At 36.2% G+C, this 18,642-nt stretch overlaps 1 protein-coding gene across 7 annotated transcripts in view; it reads left to right on the top strand.

The window, feature by feature from the left end:
• The window catches only part of RUNDC3B (RUN domain containing 3B), a 196,597-nt gene that overhangs the window by 155,587 nt on the left and 22,368 nt on the right, over window positions 1-18,642 (top strand). The window lies entirely within an intron of this gene.

Raw genomic sequence — 18,642 nt, 5'->3', positions numbered from 1 at the left:
GAGAAAAAGATTTTGGTGGGTAGAATATTTAAGTGTTGAGTCATTTCAATCTTCTACTATTATGATTAGTAATAATAGTATAATTTCATTGGGAGATACAGGATTATTCTAGGTGTTGGTTCTTATGGTTTTATGGAAATCTGTGTACAGCTTGACTTTAGTTTGCTCCAGTAACTCTTTTAACTCTTATTTATATATTAAATTTTATTCAATAAAATAAATATAAACAAGCTTAAAGTACCAATTGTACTTTGGATCAGTATATGGAAAGTTTGTTAAAAGATTTAAAAATGTATTCTGTTTATGGCCTTTTCAAAACTTATTGTCATAATTATTTATGCTAATTGGTGGAAAAACTTCAGTTTTGAATTTAGTATTTTTCAGTAAACATATATTTAAATGTATACTTTGTACCTGAGATTGCCCAAGTAGTTGAGAATATCGACAATAATAAGGCATGTTCTCTTTTTACATGGGATTCAAAATCTCCTGAAGTAGTTAGATTTAACATCATCAATCACATTGTTACTTGAAGGGTGCCATATATAAGAGAGGGGTTTTGTCAACATCTAGAGGTATAGACTGTCAGATAGATGATCTGTTGTACAAATGATTCTTTGCGAAACATGCATTGCAACCTCAGGAATAAATAGCCGTGGAACAGCATGCAAAGCTTGAACACATTTGTCATATTTAACACCAATAATTGTTTTCTATTTTGTTTTCCTAGTTAGCTGATGAATGTTTTTTCTCTTTATGGTTTGAAAGATTGTGGCAACAGTAACCTGTCCTATATGGTTTCCTAGTAAAGAAACTGAAGTGTCACTCATAGTGAAATATAAGTAAAGAATAATTCATTGTTAAAATTAGGCCATTGTTACAGTTGAAAAGCCAATTTGGTGTAATTCATAGTGAGTACTGATGGCATGATCTATCAGCCTGCAAACCATAAGTCAGTGATACTATGCCATTCTGATGCACAAGTTTAAGATGAGTGGTATGAATCCTAACAAGAGTGCAATGATGACATTATAATGGACAGATTATGACAGTTCCTACTCATCTGGTCATGTGTTCATTTTGGCAGGTAATAATTCTAATTAAAATTTAAAATTAAAATCTTGTTAATATGTATTATATAATCTACTGCCCATATATGGATGAAAAATCAAGAAAATGTATCCAGAAGAGAAAAATGCCAAGCCCCATAAGGGTAAAACCATGTTATATTGCACTTCCTTGGGTATTAATTGGAAATTAGATATTACAACAGGAAAGCATAGTAATTTGATATTGATAGTATTTCCTCTGCCTGAAGAAAGAGCAAGAACAACTTTGTATTGTGGTTTGAGTGCCAGCTTACCCTCAGTATAATAGAAAATAAAGTAAATTATTAAGGTTTTTGACTGCCATCCTTGGCCCCTAGACAGCATCTCTGGACCCACCCAGGGCCTGGGCAACTTACTGCCCTGAAGGGAAGGACACAAGCCTGGCTGGCTTCACTATCTGCTGATCCTGGAACCCTAGGGCCTTGAGTGAACATAGGTGGTAGTCTGGTAGTGGTTGCAGCAGTGCTTGGGTGAGACTCAGTGCTGTCCTAGCTTCAGGTATGACCTAGTGCAGTCCCAGTGATGGTGGCCATAGGAGGGCTTACATCACCACACCCCCAGTTCCAGGTGGCTCAACACAGAGAGAGACTCTGTTTGTTTGAGAGAAAGTAAGGGAAAAGGACAATAGTATTTTCCTGGTAATCCAGAGAATTCTTCCAGATCTTATCCAAGACCACTAAGGCAGTACCTCTGCGAGTCTGCAAAAACCACAGTGTTATTAGGCTTGGGGCCCAACTCCCATTGACTACTTGGAAAGCCTTCTCAAAAAGAATGGGCACAAACATGCCAAGACTGCAAAGACTACAATAAACAGTTAACTCTTCAACGCTCCAAGACTGACAAATGTCTACAAACATCAGACCATCCAGGAAAACATGGCTTCACCAAATGACCTAAATAAATCAACATGGAGTCCTGAAGAAATAGGGATATGTGAACTTTCAGAGAGAGAATTCAAAATAGCTGTTTTGAGGAAACTCAAAGAAATTAAAATAATACACGTAAGTAATTTGGAATTCTATCATAAATTTAACAAAGAGATTGAAATAATTAAAAAGAAACAGAAATTCCACAGCTGAAAAATGCAATTGATATACTGAAGAATGCATCAGAGTCTCTTAATAGCAGAATTGATCAAGCAGAAGAAAGAATTAGTGAACTCGAATACAGGCTATTTGAAAATGCAGAGTCAGAGGAGACAAAAAAAATAGAAAAAGAATAAAGCACACCTGCAAGACTTAGCAAATAGCCTCAAAAGGGCAAATCTAAGTCATTCACCTTGAAGAGGAGGTAGACAGAGAGATTGGGTTAGAAAGTTTATTTAAAGGGGTAATAACAGAGAACATCCCAAACCTGGAGAAAGATATCAATATTCAAATACAGGAAGGTTATAGAACACCAGGCAGATTTAACCCAAAGAAGACTACTTTGAGGCATTTAATAAACTTGCAAAGGTCAAGGATAAAGAAAGGGTCCTAAAAGCAGTAAGAAAAAAGGAACAAATAACATCCAAAGAGCTCCAGTATGTCTGGCAGCAGACTTCTCAGTGGAAATCTTACAGGTCAGAAGAGAGTGGCATCACATATTTAAAGTACTGAAAGAAAAAACTTATCCTAAAATAGTATATCCAATGAAAATATCCTTCAAACATGAAGGAGAAATAGACTTTCCCAGACACACAAAAGCTGAGGGATTTCACTACACCAGACCTGTCCTACCACAAATGCTAGAGGGAGATCTTCAATCTTCATGAAAAGGATGTTAATGAGTAAGAGGAAATTATCAGAAGGTATAAAACTCACTGGTAATAGCCACAGAAAAACACAGACTATTATAGTACTATAACTGTGGTATGCAAACCACTCTTAAGTAAAAAGACTAAATGATGAACCAATAAAAAATAACTACAAGAATTTTTCAAGACATAGTACAGTAAGACATAAAGAGAAACAAAAATGTAAAAAGCAGGGGGATAAAGTTAAAGTGTAGAGTGTTTATTAGTTTTTGCGTGTGTGTGTGTGTGTGTGTGTGTGTGTGTTTATGTAATGAATGTCATCAGTTTAAAATAATGGGTTACAAGACAGAATTCGGAAGCCTGATGGTAACTACAAATTGAAAAACATAAAACAGATACACAAAAAATAAAATGCAAGAAATCAAACCATAACACCAGAGAAAATCACTTTCACAAAAAGGAATACAGGAAGGATGAAAAGAAGAAAGAAAAGACCACAAAGCAACCAGAAAACAACAAAATGACAGGAGTAATCCCCTTCTGATAGAAAACAACTTTGAATGTAAAGAGACTAAACTCTCCAACGAAAAGACATAGAGTCGCTTAGTGGATGAAAAAACAAGACCCAAAGATCTGTTATGTATAAGAAACACACTTTACCTATAAAGATACACACAGAATAAAAATTAAGGGATGGAAAGAGATAGTCCAAGCAAATGGAAACTGAAAAAAGAGCAGGAGTAGCTGTACTTATATCAGACAAAATAGATTCCAATCCAAACTATAAGAAGCAAGAAAGAAAGTCCTTAATGATAAAGAGGCCAATTCAGTCAGGGGCTATAATATTTGTAAATATACATGCAGCCAACACTGGAGCACTCAGATATGTAAAGCAAATATTATTAGAGCTAAATAGAGAGATCTGAATACAATAATAGCTGGAGACTTTAACCCCATTTCAGCATTGGACAGATCTTTCAGATACAAAATCAACAAACACTGGATGTAATCTGCACTATAGACCAAATGGATCTCATAGATATTTACAGAACACTTCATCCAATGGCTAGAGAATACGTATTCTTTTCCTTAGCACATGGATCGTTCTCAAGGTTACACCCTATGTTAAGTCACAAGTCTTAAAATATTCAAAAAATTGAAATAATATCAAGCATCTTCTCTAACCACAATGGAATATAACTAGAAATCAATAACGAGAAATTTTTGCAAACTGTACAAACACATGGAAATTAATGTACTCCTGAATGACCAGTGGGTCAGGAAGAAATTAAGAAGGAAATGAAAAAGTTTATTGAAACAAATGTTAATGGAAGCACAAGATATCAAAACCTATGGGATACACTGAAAGCAGTCCTACGAGGGAACTTCATAGCTACAAGTTCCTATATCAAAAAAGAAGAAAAACTTCAAATAAATAACTTAATGATGCATCTTGAAGAACTAGAAAGGCAAAAGCAAACCAAAATTGATGGAAGAAAAGAAATAATAAAGTGCAGAATAAATGAAATTGAAATGAAATGAAAACTATACAAAAGATTGGTGAAAGAAAAAGTTGTTTTAAAAAGATAAACAAAATGGACAAACCCTTGCCAGACTAATGAAGAAAAAAGGGAGAAGACCCAAATAAATAAAATCAGAGATTAAAAAGAAAAGACATTACAACTGATTCTGCAGAAATTCAAAGGATCATTAGTGGCTACTATTAACAACTCTATGTCAATAAATTGGAAAATCTAGAGGAAATGGATAAATTCCTAGTCACATACAACCTACCATTATTGAACCATGAAGAAATCCAAAACCTGAACAGACCAATAACTAGTAATGAGATTTAAACCATAATAAAAAGTCTTTTAGTAAGGAAAACCCAACGACCCAATGGCTTCACTGCTAAATTCCACCAAACATTTAAAGAAGAACTAATACCAATCCTACTCAGACTATTTCAAAATATAGAGGAGGAAGGAATACTTCCAAATTCATTCTGTGATACCAAAACCAGACAAAGATATATCAAAAAAAGGAAACTACAGGCCAATGTCTGTGAAGAATATTGATGCAGAAGTCCTCAAAAGTATACTAGCAAACCAAATTCAACAACACACTAAAAAGATCATTCATCATGACCAAGTGGGATTTATCTCAGGGATATAAGGATGGTTCAACATATGCAAAGCAATCAGTGTGATACATCATATGAACAGAATGAAGGATTAAAAACCATATGATCATTTCAATCATTGCTGAAAAAGCATTCGATAACATTCAACATTCCTTCATGATTTAAAAAACTCAAAAAACTGAGTTTTTTTTGAGAAGGAGCATACCTCAAAATAATAAAAGCTATATACAACAGATCCACAGCTAGTATCCTGCTGAATGGGAGAAAAGTGAAAACCTCTTCTGTAAGATCTGGAGCACACATGGATATTTACTTTCACTGCTGTCATTCAATAATAGCACTGGAAGTCCTAGCTAGAGCAATCAGAGAAGGGAAGGAAACAAAGGTCATCCAAGTTGGAAAGAAAAAGGTCCAATTATCATTTTTGCAGATGATATGATCTTATATTTGGAAAAACTAAAGACTCCACCAAAAAACTATTAAAAGTCATAAACAAATTCAGTAAAGTTGCAGGATACAAAATCAACATACAAAAATTGGGAGCATTTCTATATGCCAACAATGAATTATCTAAAAATGAAATAAAGAAATGTAATCCCATTTACAATAGCCATAAGTTAAATACCTAGGAATTACCCAAGGAAGTGAAAGTTCTCTACAATAAAAACTGTAAAACAGGCCAGGCACAGTGGCTTACGCCTGTAATCCCAGCACTTTGGGAGGCCGAGGCGGGTGGATCACGAGGTCAAGAGATCAAGATCATCCTGGCCAACATGGTGAAACCCCATCTCTACTGAAAATACAAAAATTAGCTGGGAGTGGTGGCACATGCCTGTAGTCCTAGCTACTCAGGAGGCTGAAGCAGGAGAATTGCTTGAACCCAGGAGGCGGAGGGTTCAGTAAGTTGAGATCATGCCAGTGCACTCCAGCCTGATGACAGAGCCAGATTCTATCTAAAAAATAAAAAATAAACCCTGTAAAACACTAATGAAAGAAATTGAAGAGGACACCAAAAAATAGAAAGAGATTCCATGTTCATGGATTAGGAGAATCAATATTATTAAAATGTCCACAGTACCCAAAGAAATCTACAGATTCAATGCAATTCCTATCAAAATACCAATGAGAGTCTTTATAGAAATAGAAAAAAAAAATCCTAACATTTTTATGGAACCACAAAGGACCCAGAATAGCTAAAGCTATCTTGAACAAAAAGAACACTGGAAGAATCACATTACCTGACCAGATTATACTACAGAGCTATCATAACCAAAAAAGCATGGTATTGACATTTAAAAAAGTGTAGACCAATGGAATATAATAGACAACCAAGAAACAAATCCACATACCTACAGTGATCTATTTTTGACAAAGTTGCCAAACATATACACTGGGGAAAAGGACAGTGTTTTCTATAAATAAACCAGATATCCATATACTGAAGAATGAAACTAGACCTGTATCTCTCACCATATACAAAAATCAAATCAAAATCAGTCAAAGACTTAAATAACTAAGACCTCAAACTATGAAGCTACTACAGGAAAACTTTGAAGACACTCTCCAGGACATTGGTCTGGGCAAAAACTTCTTGAATAATAGTGTCCCACAAGCATAGGCAACCAAAGCAAAAATGGACAAATGAGATCACATCAAGTTAAAAAGCCTCTGCATAACAAAGAAAACAATCAACAAAGTAAAGACACAACCCCACATAGTGGGAGAAAATATTTGCAAGCTATCCATCTGACAAGGGATTAATAATCAGAATATAAGGAATTCAAACAACTCAATAGGAAAAAAATCAAATTATCTGATTAAAAAGTGGGCAAAAGATTTGAATTGATATTTCTCAAAAGAAGACATACAAATGGCAAACAGGCATATGAAAAGGTGCTCAACATCACTGATCATCAGAGAAATGCAAATCAAAATTACAATGAGATATCATCTCACCCCAGTTAAAATGGCTTCTATCCAAAAGATAGGCAATAACAAATGCTGACAAAGATGTGGAGTAAACTAAACCCTTGTACACTGTTGGTGGGAATGTAAATTAGTACAACCACTATGAAGAACAGTTTGGAGGTTCCTCAAGAAATTAAAAATAATGGCTGGGCATGGTGGTTCACGCCTGTAATCCCAACACTTTAGGAGTCCAAGGCAAGTGGATCACCTGAGGTCAGGAGTTTGAGACCAGCCTGGCCAACACGGGGAAACCCCGTCTCTACTAAAAATACAAAAAAAAAAAAAAATAGGCATGGTGGCGGATGCCTGTAGTCCCAGCTACTCGGGAGGCTGAGGTAGGGAGAACTGCTTCAACTTGGGAGGCAGAGGTTGCAGTGAGCCGAGATCATGCCACTGCACTCCAGCCTGAGTGTCAGAGTGAGACTTTGTCTCCAAAACAATAAATAAAATAAATAATGTTACCCCATATGATCCAGCAATCCCACCCCTTGATATATACCCAAAAGAAAGACAATCAGTATATTGAAGAAATATCTACACTCCCATGTTTTTTGCCTCATGATTTACAATAGCCAAGATTTGGAAGCAACCTAAGTGCCCATACACAGATGAATGGATAAAGAAAATGTGGTACTTATACATAATGGAGTACTATTCAGCCATAAAAAGAATGAGATCCTGTTATTTGCAACAACATCGATGGAATTGGAGGTCACTGTGTTAAGTAAAATAAGCCAGGCAGAGAAAGAAAAATATTCCATGTTATCACATATTTTTGGTATATAAAAATCAAAACAATTGAACTAATGGACATAGGGAGTAGGAAGATGTTTATCAGAGCCTGGGAAGAGTAGTGAGGGGGGTTGGGGGTGGAAATAGGGATGGTTAATGGGTACAACAAAAATAATTAGAATGAATAAGATCTAGTATTTGATAGTACAACAGATTATAGTCAATAATAATCTTATATTTAAAAATAACTAAAAGTAAAATTGGATTGCTGGTAACACAAAGGATAAAAGTTTAAGGGGATGGCCCTACTCTTCATGATGTGATTATTACACAATGTGTGCTTGTATCAAAATGTCTCATGTACCCCATAAAAACATAACATCTACTCTGTACCAACAAAAATTTTAAAAAGAAAGAAATTCTGGAGGCCAGAAGGCAGTGGGCAAATTTTTCAATGTGCTAAAAGAAAAAAACTGTCAACCATGTTTCATATAGCCAGCAAAACTGCCCTTCAAAAATGAGAGAGAAGTTAAGGTGTTCCTGGATAAATATAAGCTGAAGAAATTCATTACTACTAGACCTGCCTTGCAAGAGGGAGTCTGCAAGGTAAAATTAAAGAACACCAGACAGTAATTTAAAGCTGTATGAAGAAATAAATATATCAATAAAGATTATACCATGGATAATTATAAAATCTTGTAGTATTGTGACAATGGTTCATAACTCAACTTTTGTTTTCTCTTAAGAGACTAATACATTTAATGAAAACAATTATTAGTCTAAAAGCTAATTTGGTTTGTAACTCCACATTTTGTTTTCTACATAATTTATGGGACTAATGTGTTTAAAGGTAGTATTAGTTTATGTTTGGGGGCACAAAGTGTATAAAGATGTAATTTTGTGACAGTAACAGAAAAGGTTGGGGACATAGCTGTAAAGGAGCAGAGTTTAAAGAATATAAAATATGAATAACTTTATATATAGACTGCATCATAAAATAATATCCTGAATAGATTTGGTTAAATAAGTACATTAAAATTTCTGTTTCTCTTTAATGTGAGTACTATAAAATTAAACTTTTAAAGTAGTTTCTGATGGGTTTCTGGGTGTTTCTGATGGGCAGTCAGGGCTGAGAACTGCTGCTCTATGGGGCTAGGTTAAATTTAAGTTTAAATTTTTTTAGCAGGAGCATTTTATAGATGATGCTGTGGACTTCACATTGTATCATATTGTGAAGCACACCGGTTGTCCCACTTTTAGTGATTATAAGATGAGGCAGTGGATTCAGGTGGTGACAGCCTAGTTTCTCCTATGTAAAAGTTCCTGTCAGCCTTTCATTTAATGGCTTAATTGGGTGAGCATTGCCTAAAGCAATGATTAATTAGGGTTTGTAAAGGGTGATTTCCCACCTGTTAGTCATTTCATACTTATTGTCTGGAATTAACTATAAAGAAGAACTTTCCCTCCTCAGGGTTTTTTGGTGGTTGCTCTGAAATTCAGTTCTTATGGAATATTGTTAAGTTTTAGAGCAAGACACTGATGTCCTGCTTCTTTTTAATGGTTTCTAATGAGATGATGATTTTTGTTTCTTATTTTTCCTTCTTTTATTATTTTGAACTTGTTACAGTTAGACTTCTTTTACAGTGCGAATTAAATTACACAAGATATATAAATAAATGGATGATGTCAGTGTAAAGGAAATCCCTTGATTCATAGGTTAATGTGTCTCAACAAGTGACACCAGCTGAATGCAAAATACACGAATACAGTCAAATACTACAAGCCACCAACAGATGGCATTCTCTCATTGTAAATTATCACCTTGCATTCCACTGGTTTCATTTAGCTAAGGCTTGGAGGTGCTTGCTCTGTATTTACTCCATCTTTGTGCATTTTTCCCTTGCCTTCATGGCAAGCCTCAACCCCAGCATCCTCAACCCTTCCTTACTCTCTTCTGTCAAAGGCTTTCAGTTTGTTGTTGTTGAAATCTAGATTTATTGCAATATTTCTTTTCTATATAGGAATTTAACAAACCTTTTAAATTGAGTATGTAATTTTATTAGGATTGTTATTGTTTTCCTCTGTGTTCTAGTTAGAAAGATGATTAGGTTTTGAATTGTCATCTTCTGATCCTGACCTCCCCATAGGCCACCCATTTTCTGTATGATATTGCAAAACACTTCTTGTTGGTTTTGTTTGTTCCTGCATTATAGTAGAAATGTTTTTATTGTGCTTCTATCACTTACATTTCTTTTTATTTTTGATGCTCAAATTGCCCCATTTTTGTCTAACTGAGACTCCTTCATGTTGAATCTTGTGTCCTTCTAATATGAACCATTTGTTTTTGATAACTCTTACTTTCTAGCACAAGATATCCCAAGCTCATCTTGTATATTTAGTGCCCCACACCTGCATCATTCACTCCTCTAAGGAGCCAGGGTTTATTTTACATTTTAAAATGGGGAAAGCAATTGAGTCACTTGATTTTTTTTAAGTTCTAAATTACTCATTAATGTCTCTTTCTTCTTAAAGGATAGTGTCAAGTTCTAAAGTGCAGCCAGGGTTGAAAACCATTGCCGCTTTCAGAGACTTAGGTTAGATTTAGGTTTAACTTTTTGGGCAAGAATATTTCATTGGTAAATAGGTAAATAACTTATAATTTTTGGACATCTGTCTCCTTTTAAGGTTGCTTCTTTCAATGTGTTTTCTTTAAAGGGAAATAGTTGTAAAGTTATATAAAGTAAATCTTTATCCCATGACTATGTCTAAAGTTAAAAAAGAAAATAACACATGAATGAAGAACATTTTAATATTAATTATGAAGAACTTAGGATATTCACAAGCCATATATGCATTTTCCAATTCCAGGAAGCTTTAAATGAATAAAGAAGAAGAAATTCTCTTTACTCCTCTTGGTATTAAATTGTTTTTGTAAGTTCTCTGATATTGTCTTATTAACAGATATTTATTGAGAAAGTATGGTGAGTCAGGCCCAGTTCTAGGTGCTGGTGATTCAAGAATGAATTAAACATATAGTTCCTACCCTTATAGAGTTTATGTTGAGTAGAGGGCAAGGACCAACAATAAACAGATAGCATCTGTCAGATACCTCTTCCAAAGTAGTAAAGAGAAGCTGGAGGTAGGAGGTTCTGTTTTCCTGCTTTTCCTAAGGGAGTCAGGGGTTAGAATATATGTAACACCTTTATCTTTGGTGACTTTCCCTTTCTTTGACCTTCGGTAATTGCTACCTAGGTATTCTTTCCATTAACATGAAATTCTGTATTACTATAGTTATTTTCATGAAGATTGATAGCCTATGATTTTCTCAGTGTGCCATGTCACAAATAGTACTGGAGCACATTTAAGTACTCACAAGCAATACTGGAGTACATCGTAAGAATTACACAAGGCCGGGCATGGTGGTTCACGCCTGTAATCCCAGCACTTTGGGAGGCTGAGGCGGGTGGATCACGAGGTCAAGAGATCAAGACCATCCTGGCCAACATGGTGAAATCCCGTCTCTACTAAAAGTACAAAAATTAGCTGGGCATGGTGGCATGTGCATGTAGTTCCAGCAACTCAGGAGGCTGAGGCAAGAGAATCACTTGAACCCGGAAGGCAGAAGTTGCAGCGAGCCAAGATCGTGCCACTGCACTCCAGCCTGGGTGACAGAGCGAGACTCCGTCGCAAAAAAAAAAAAAAAAAAGAATTACACAAATCAGACAATAAGTGGTAAGTGGAAAATTACAACAATTTGCTATGTTGCTGATGCTAGGAATTTTTCTAGCATCAAAATTGCTCACTCACACTTTCAAAACTTTCCTCATAGCCCAAGGGCTTTAAATATATTGTCTTATCAAAATTAAAAATTACTTCAGGTCATGGACCTTTGGAGTTGCATTGGAATACTTGGAACCACAGATGTTACATCCTTAGATTTCAGGGGTTAGATCCTTATACATGTCCAACAGCTGAAAGTATAACTACATCATGAGCATTGGCACAGCGCCTGGGGTGAGGAAGAAGCAAAGTAAAGGGGAGAGGATAACCCTCAAGCCTGGTGCCACAAGAAAAAGAATCAAATAAATGAACAAGAGAATAACTTTGAATTGGCTAAGTATTACTATCAAAGTCTAGAATATGGATTTCTAGATCTTTTAGAAGACCTCGTACCACATTTTCTTTGTTCACTCATTATTGATGGGCACTTAAGTTTATTCCATAACTTGGCTATTGTGAATAGTGCCGCAATGGACATAATTGTGCAGAATCTCTTCAACACACTGATTTCAAATCATTCAGGTACCCAGAAGTGGGATGGCTGGATCATATGGTAATTCTATTTTCAGTTTTTTGAGGAACCACCATGCAGTTTTCCATAATGAATGTACTAATTTACATTCCCACCAACAGTGTACAAACATCCTCATTTCTCCACTTTTCTTTTCTTTTTTTTTTTTTTTTTTGAGACAGGGCCTCTGTCATCCAGGCTGGAGTGCAGTGGCACAATCACGGTTCACTGCAGCCTTGACCTCCAGGCTTAAGTGATCCTCCCACCTCAGCCTTTCGAGTAGCTAGGACTACAGGCATGTACCACCTTGCCCAGCTAATTTTTAAAACTTTTTTGTATAGATAGGGTCTCACTGTGTTGTCCAGGCTGGTCTTGAAATTTGGGCTCAAGTGATCCTCCCAAAGTGCTGAGATTACAGGTGTGAGCCACTGTACCCAGCCAAAATTCATTTATGTTTTGTGTACACCTTATACACAGAAGTCTGAAGATAATTTATACAATATTTTTAATAATTTTGTGCATGATACAAAATTTTGAGTGTGTTTTAATTGCAACACTTCACATGAGGTCAGGTGTGGAATTTTTCACTGTGGTGTCACATTGCTTCTGAGAAAGTTGTGGATTCTGGAGCATTTTGGATTTTCAAATTAGGAATGCTTAACTTGTACATACACTATAGAAGTAGCACACTAATGATGATCCAGGGAAACCATCACTAAGAAGTTGATATTTGAGCAGGGTTTTTCAGGAGTTCCCCACGTGACCAAGGGATAGGAAGAAAGAAAGGGTATTCTGGGTACAGAGAATAGCACATACAGAAACATGGATGCAAAACATCATGTGAGGAAGACCAGTGAGATAAAATTTTAAGTCAAGTACTGTTCGAAGCAAATCGTTTTTCTGGGAAAACTGAAATAACTTTTACTGGGACTGTTCCATTTTTACCTGGGATGAGCCTCTATTTAAAAATTAATATTCCGGTTGGGCGTGGTGGCTCACAACTGTAATCTCAACACTTTGGGAGGCTGAAGCAGGTGGATCACTTGAGACTAGAATTTTGAGACCAGCCCGGCCAACATGGTGAAACCCTGTCTCTAGTAAAAATACAAAAGAAAAAAAAAATTAGCTGGGTGTTGTGGCACATACCTGTAGTCCCAGCTACTTGGGAGGCTGAGGCAGGAGAATTGCTTGAACCCGGGAGGTGGAGGTTGCAGTGAACTGAGATGGTGCCACTGCACTCCCTCGGTGACAGAGCAAGACTCTGTTTCAAAAAAAATTAATATTTCTGTAAAACACCCTTCATTATTAGAGGAGAGAGGTAAATATACCCTTCTTGATGCCTCAAAGTCATGTGATAAATCTTCACAAATTGAATTTTAGCAAATTACATAATGAACAAGTGAGATATGGAAAGCTGTTTTTGAAAGAGACAGTAAATAACTGCATTTTTGCTGAATTTGTTTTTTCAAAAACAATGAGAAAATAATTTCCTCCTGAAACGATATAAAGCGTCCATAATGAAAAGTCCTTGGTGTTTATAATTAATCCAGAGTCTTATTGTATTGCATTATATTGTATTTCATTGTATTGCTCTGTACTTAGTCAAGATAAACTAATAGGCCGGCTGCAGTGGCTCACACCTGTAATCCCAGCACTTTGGGAGGCCAAGGTTGGCGGATCACTTGAGCCCAAGAGTTTGAGACCAGCCTGGACAACAGGGCAAAACCTGGGTCTCTATAAAAGATACAAAACTTAGCTGGTCATGGTGGTTGCGTGCTTGTAGTCCAGCTACTGGGAGGCTGAAAGGTGGAAGGATCACTTGAGACTGAGAGGTTGAGGCTGCAACGAGCCATGATTGTGCTACTGCACCCCAGCCTGGGTGACAGAGCAACACCCTGTCTCAAAAAAAATAAAAGATAAATTAACAATAATCATACGAGTCTTATGAGGGAGGGAAAGTGGGTAAATGGATACAAAAAAAAAATTAGAAAGAATAAGACCTAGTGTTTGCTGGCACAAGAGAGTGACTATAGTCAAAAGTAATTTAATTATACATTTAAAAATAACCAAAAGAGTATTATCAGATTGTTTGTAACACACAGGTTAAATGCTTGAGGTGATGGATTCCCCATTTACCCTGGTGTGATTATTACATGCCTCTGTCAAAATATCTCATGTAACTCATAAATATACACACCTATTATGAACCCACAAAAATTAAAAATACAAATTAAGGCAAGGCATAGTGGCTCACGCCTGTAATCCCAGCACTTTAGGAGGCCTAGGTAGGCGCGCCACCTGATCCCAGGAGTTTGAGACCAGCCTGGGCAACATAGGGAGACCCCGCCTCAGCAAAGAGTGGTGGTACACACCTGTAGTCCCAGCTATTTGGGAGATGGAGGTGGGAGGATCACTTGACCCCGGGAGTCTGAGGCTGCAGAGAGCCATGATCGTATCACTGCACTTCACCCTGGGTGACAGATTGAGACCCTACTCAAAATAAATAATGAATAAAATAAAATAAAATAAAAATGTTTAAAAAACATAAGAAAAATTATAAATCTAAAAAGAATAAAGTGTCAGTGGCAAAATACATATTTATACATAGTTACGAATTAGATATTTAGAAGATATAGGAACTTTTCAGGGGTTAGCTAGGTTCCACAGAATAAATTGTATTTATTGACTTTTTCTATCATTCCCAGAAGGGCTTGCTTAAGATGTGGAACTATTTTTCCTTTGAAAAATAAAACAGCTCTTTGAACCTTAACTCAAAACTACAGTTTTGTTTCTAACAATTTTGCAGGAGAGCTAGACTCCATTTTTCACTTGAGAAGTTTTGCGTTTATAAATCCACAGTATTTTGAATTTACATATATCCATCAAAGATACATTCAGGTCAAAAAATTGAGGATATATTTATAGATCACATGAAATAGTCAATTGATAAACTGACACATACTTCAACATAATTACATATAAGAAATCAAACTTTACTTTCAAATGACAGATTTTTATCTGCAGAGTAAAAGATCTTTATGCAAAAGCAAGATAGGGATTCCTCAAGGATCTAGAAGCCAATTATTAGAAGCGGTAGAGTATAATAAGGAAGGAGAATTTAAATTGTGCTTTCTATACTCCCTCTTCTATGAGGATGTTTCTCATGAAAAACAACAATCTCAAAGACTTTTAGATGATTGCTTCTTCACGTATTTTAAGTGTGTCCTCCACTGCCTAATACATTTACTTGTCATTAGTTGTGAATATATTTTTTTCGATTGTCATGAAAATTCTGTCTGTGAATATTTTGCAGATTTAATCTAAATTTTTAGTTTAAAACTTTACTTTTTGTTATGAGGTAGTATATGGGAAATCAGCAAGAATCCATATAAGGCCTCAAGCTGGAAAAGTTTTCATTTAGTGGTCATGTGAATTGTATATTGAGGAGATTCAGCAATATGTCCAATATTATGATAACCATTTACAGTGAATAAATATGAAACAAAGCTACTGTTCCCAAGTAGCTTATAATCAAAGTAGAAGATCCATAAAACATTAAAATTTTTAAATAATTGATTATTAAACTGTATGAGACTCACCACAAAGCAATACAAGTTGTATCACTGTGAACAGAAATAGTCTGAAGATCTTTTCGAATGAGGTAGAAAACCAAAAGAACCTTGGAAGATGGATGGAATTTGGATCTTCTGAATAATAATAAGGATATAGTTAATGCTGGGAGAGCAAACACAAGGAGATGATAATACTTTCAGTATATCAGTAAACCTGAGTTTTAAATATTTTTCCCTAATAGAGTAGCCTTGCAACTTGCTGTCTCAGTTGCTGTATTTAAGCTTTACAAGTGTCAGAACCTGCCTCATAGTTAGGCTTGATTGGGATTATATGTAGCTTAAAATCCATATAAAGAGATCCTTTCTTTAATGATTTTGAGTCATTGCAGTAATAAAATTAAATTATGTTATTTTGAGAAGCCAAATTCCTAAATAATTCCTATTGAGAATCTAAAGAGAAATTATCTATCTGGAAATTTAGAGGTAGATACCACGGGGAAGTTCTGAAAATTAGCTGTGATAATTCTACTCTTGCTACTTTCATAATAAATTAAACAATTTTCCTTCAGTGTACCTTCTATAGAATCATTGTCTTAATGAGGGAATGAGAAATTGACTTATAGATAAGTGATAAATAGAATCTATCACATATAAAATAATTCAGTTTTTAGATAGCAGACTAATTTCAGCATTGGTTAGAGTTTTAATTAAAGTTATTAAATGTCACACATTTTCACCTTTAACTATCACTGATTTAATACCATTAAATAATAGAAATTATTGAGTAACTTAAGTTGAAACCATTTTTAAGCTTGGTCAATTAAGAAAAATATCATTATTATTCATATTAACATTAATTGGATGACCTTTGAGTAGATTTTGATATTAACTGGGTATATTTCACTTGTTCTAGGGTACGTGATAGGATTCTTTGGTTGCAAACAACCACAATCAATTCTTGTGCACAAATAGAATTCATTATAAAGAGATCAGCAACTCACAGAATGGATAGAAAGACTGGATAAATAGGCTTAGAAAGAAGGAGACTGAGCTACCCCAGAGGGCTGGAAGCAGGAACTGCAGTAATGTCTCTTTGCTGGTACATTCTGTTCAGGGACCCACCACTAAAGTGAATAAACTGCTCTGTTTATTTATTACTCTGAACAGGCTCTAGTCAAGATTCAAAAATACAAGGATGAGGTTCTCAACTTAATTTAATTCACTTGCCTGTCCCACAGTGTACTTGAGTGATGAAAGAAATGGCCTTACACAAGGATTCTCCAGGAACCCTTCCTCTTCATAGTGGCAGAGCAAGTGCCAGGATTTATTGTCTCCACATTCCTACAAAAGATGGGAAATAGATGCTGTGTGGGAGGAAAACTATGCCTATTCCATTAGCTGAGATCTTTTATCTCCTGTTTCAGAGGACCAGGCAGCTGCTCATAGAAAACATCATTAGCATTTCTAAGGACAAAGGTCTAAAGACAGTACCTTAATTTGTCATTAGGCAAAAATCTCCGTGGACAACAGTTATATAAAAACAGTTGTGGAACTTCAGTTCTCTTTTCCATTTAATGAGGTATAAAACTTTTCACTTTCCAGAAAGAATATATTCTAAATTGGAGGTTGTTCAATTACTATTATTAACTGTGTTCTACCAGTGCCATTTCCTCACAGATGCACCTTTGCTTTTCTCACATTCTGCCTGAATATTTCCTGTAAGCCAATTATGACACTGAAATTGAGTTTTCCAGTAATGTTCACTAGATTCCCTCAAGAAAGGGAATATATGATAGAGAAAAACCTAAGAGAATCCAAAATAATGGTGGTTTATCATAATAGATTCTCTGGCCAATAATTCCTATTTTTGTTTTGCATGATTTTCCTGTCAGTCTTAAAATTTTCCCAGTCACTTTCTTTGTAAAGCTTTACTGTTTTCATTTTTTAAAAAATGTTTAAGTACTTTAAAAGTCCTTTTAAAAATTTCTTTTCCACTGAAATGAAATTGTGGCCACTAGGCTAAAATCATATCTTAATGGGATACATTCTCACTAACTTTGGCCTATTTTAGTATTCCATCCTGAGACAGAATCTAGTGTTTACATCAGATAATGTTTCCTTGTGGACATAGTGGAACAAGTATTTTTCAGTGCACACAGATACCCCATAAAATCAGAAATATCCATCTGTAGCCTGTTAGAGACATATGAAATATAGATATTCCATTAGTATCATTGTAAACAGCCAGGGGTGGCGTGCAGGCTGATTTTCTTTATTTTTTTTATTAATTTTTTTTTGCACACAAAACAATAAACATTTTCTAAAAATACAAACAAAAAGATGCATATCAAACATATTAGAAAGGTTGCACATGGGAAGACGGGGAATAGAAATGGGGAGTGGGAATTAAAGAAAATAAATGAGAGAGGGACTTTGTATGGATCAATGATAATAACTCAATCCTCTATTTGACAAAGAAGAAGGAGAAGGAAGAGGAAGAAAAAGAAAGTGGGATAAAGGATCAGAAAGGGAGGAAAATAGAAAAAAATTAGAGTGTGACTCCAGGGTAGACCTGTTTTGTTGTCGCTGGGTTGGTTGGTTGGTTTCTCTGTTGTATTTTTCTTATGTTTCACCATGTTGGCCAGGCTGGTCTCGAACTCCTATAGCCTCAAGTGATCAACCCACCTTGGCCCCCCAGAGTGCTGGGACTACAGGCGTGAGCCACCACGTCCAGCCCCCACATTGCTTCTGGCCTCTGTAGTAGACCTCCCAGATGGGGCGGCCAGGCAGAGGCGCTCCCCACATCCCAGACGGGGAGGCCGGGCAGAGGCGCTCCTCACTTCCCAGATGGGGTGGCCGCGCAGAGGCGCTCCTCACTTCTTCCCAGACGGGGCGGCCGGGCAGAGGCGCTCCTCACTTCCCAGACGGGGTGGCCGGGCAGAGGCGCTCCTCACTTCCCAGAGGGGGCGGCCGGGCAGAGGCGCTCCTCACTTCTTCCCAGACGGGGCGGCCGGGCAGATTTTCTTTAGTGCAGTATTGTGCTGCCCTTACCTCACTGACTCGCCTCTCTGTTACCCACAACAGGACTTTTA

The sequence above is a fragment of the Hylobates moloch genome, unplaced genomic scaffold, assembly GCF_009828535.3.
Source record: "Hylobates moloch isolate HMO894 unplaced genomic scaffold, HMol_V3 SCAFFOLD_1, whole genome shotgun sequence".
NCBI classification, from domain to species: domain Eukaryota; kingdom Metazoa; phylum Chordata; class Mammalia; order Primates; family Hylobatidae; genus Hylobates; species Hylobates moloch.
This window is presented reverse-complemented; position numbering and strand designations above follow the sequence as displayed.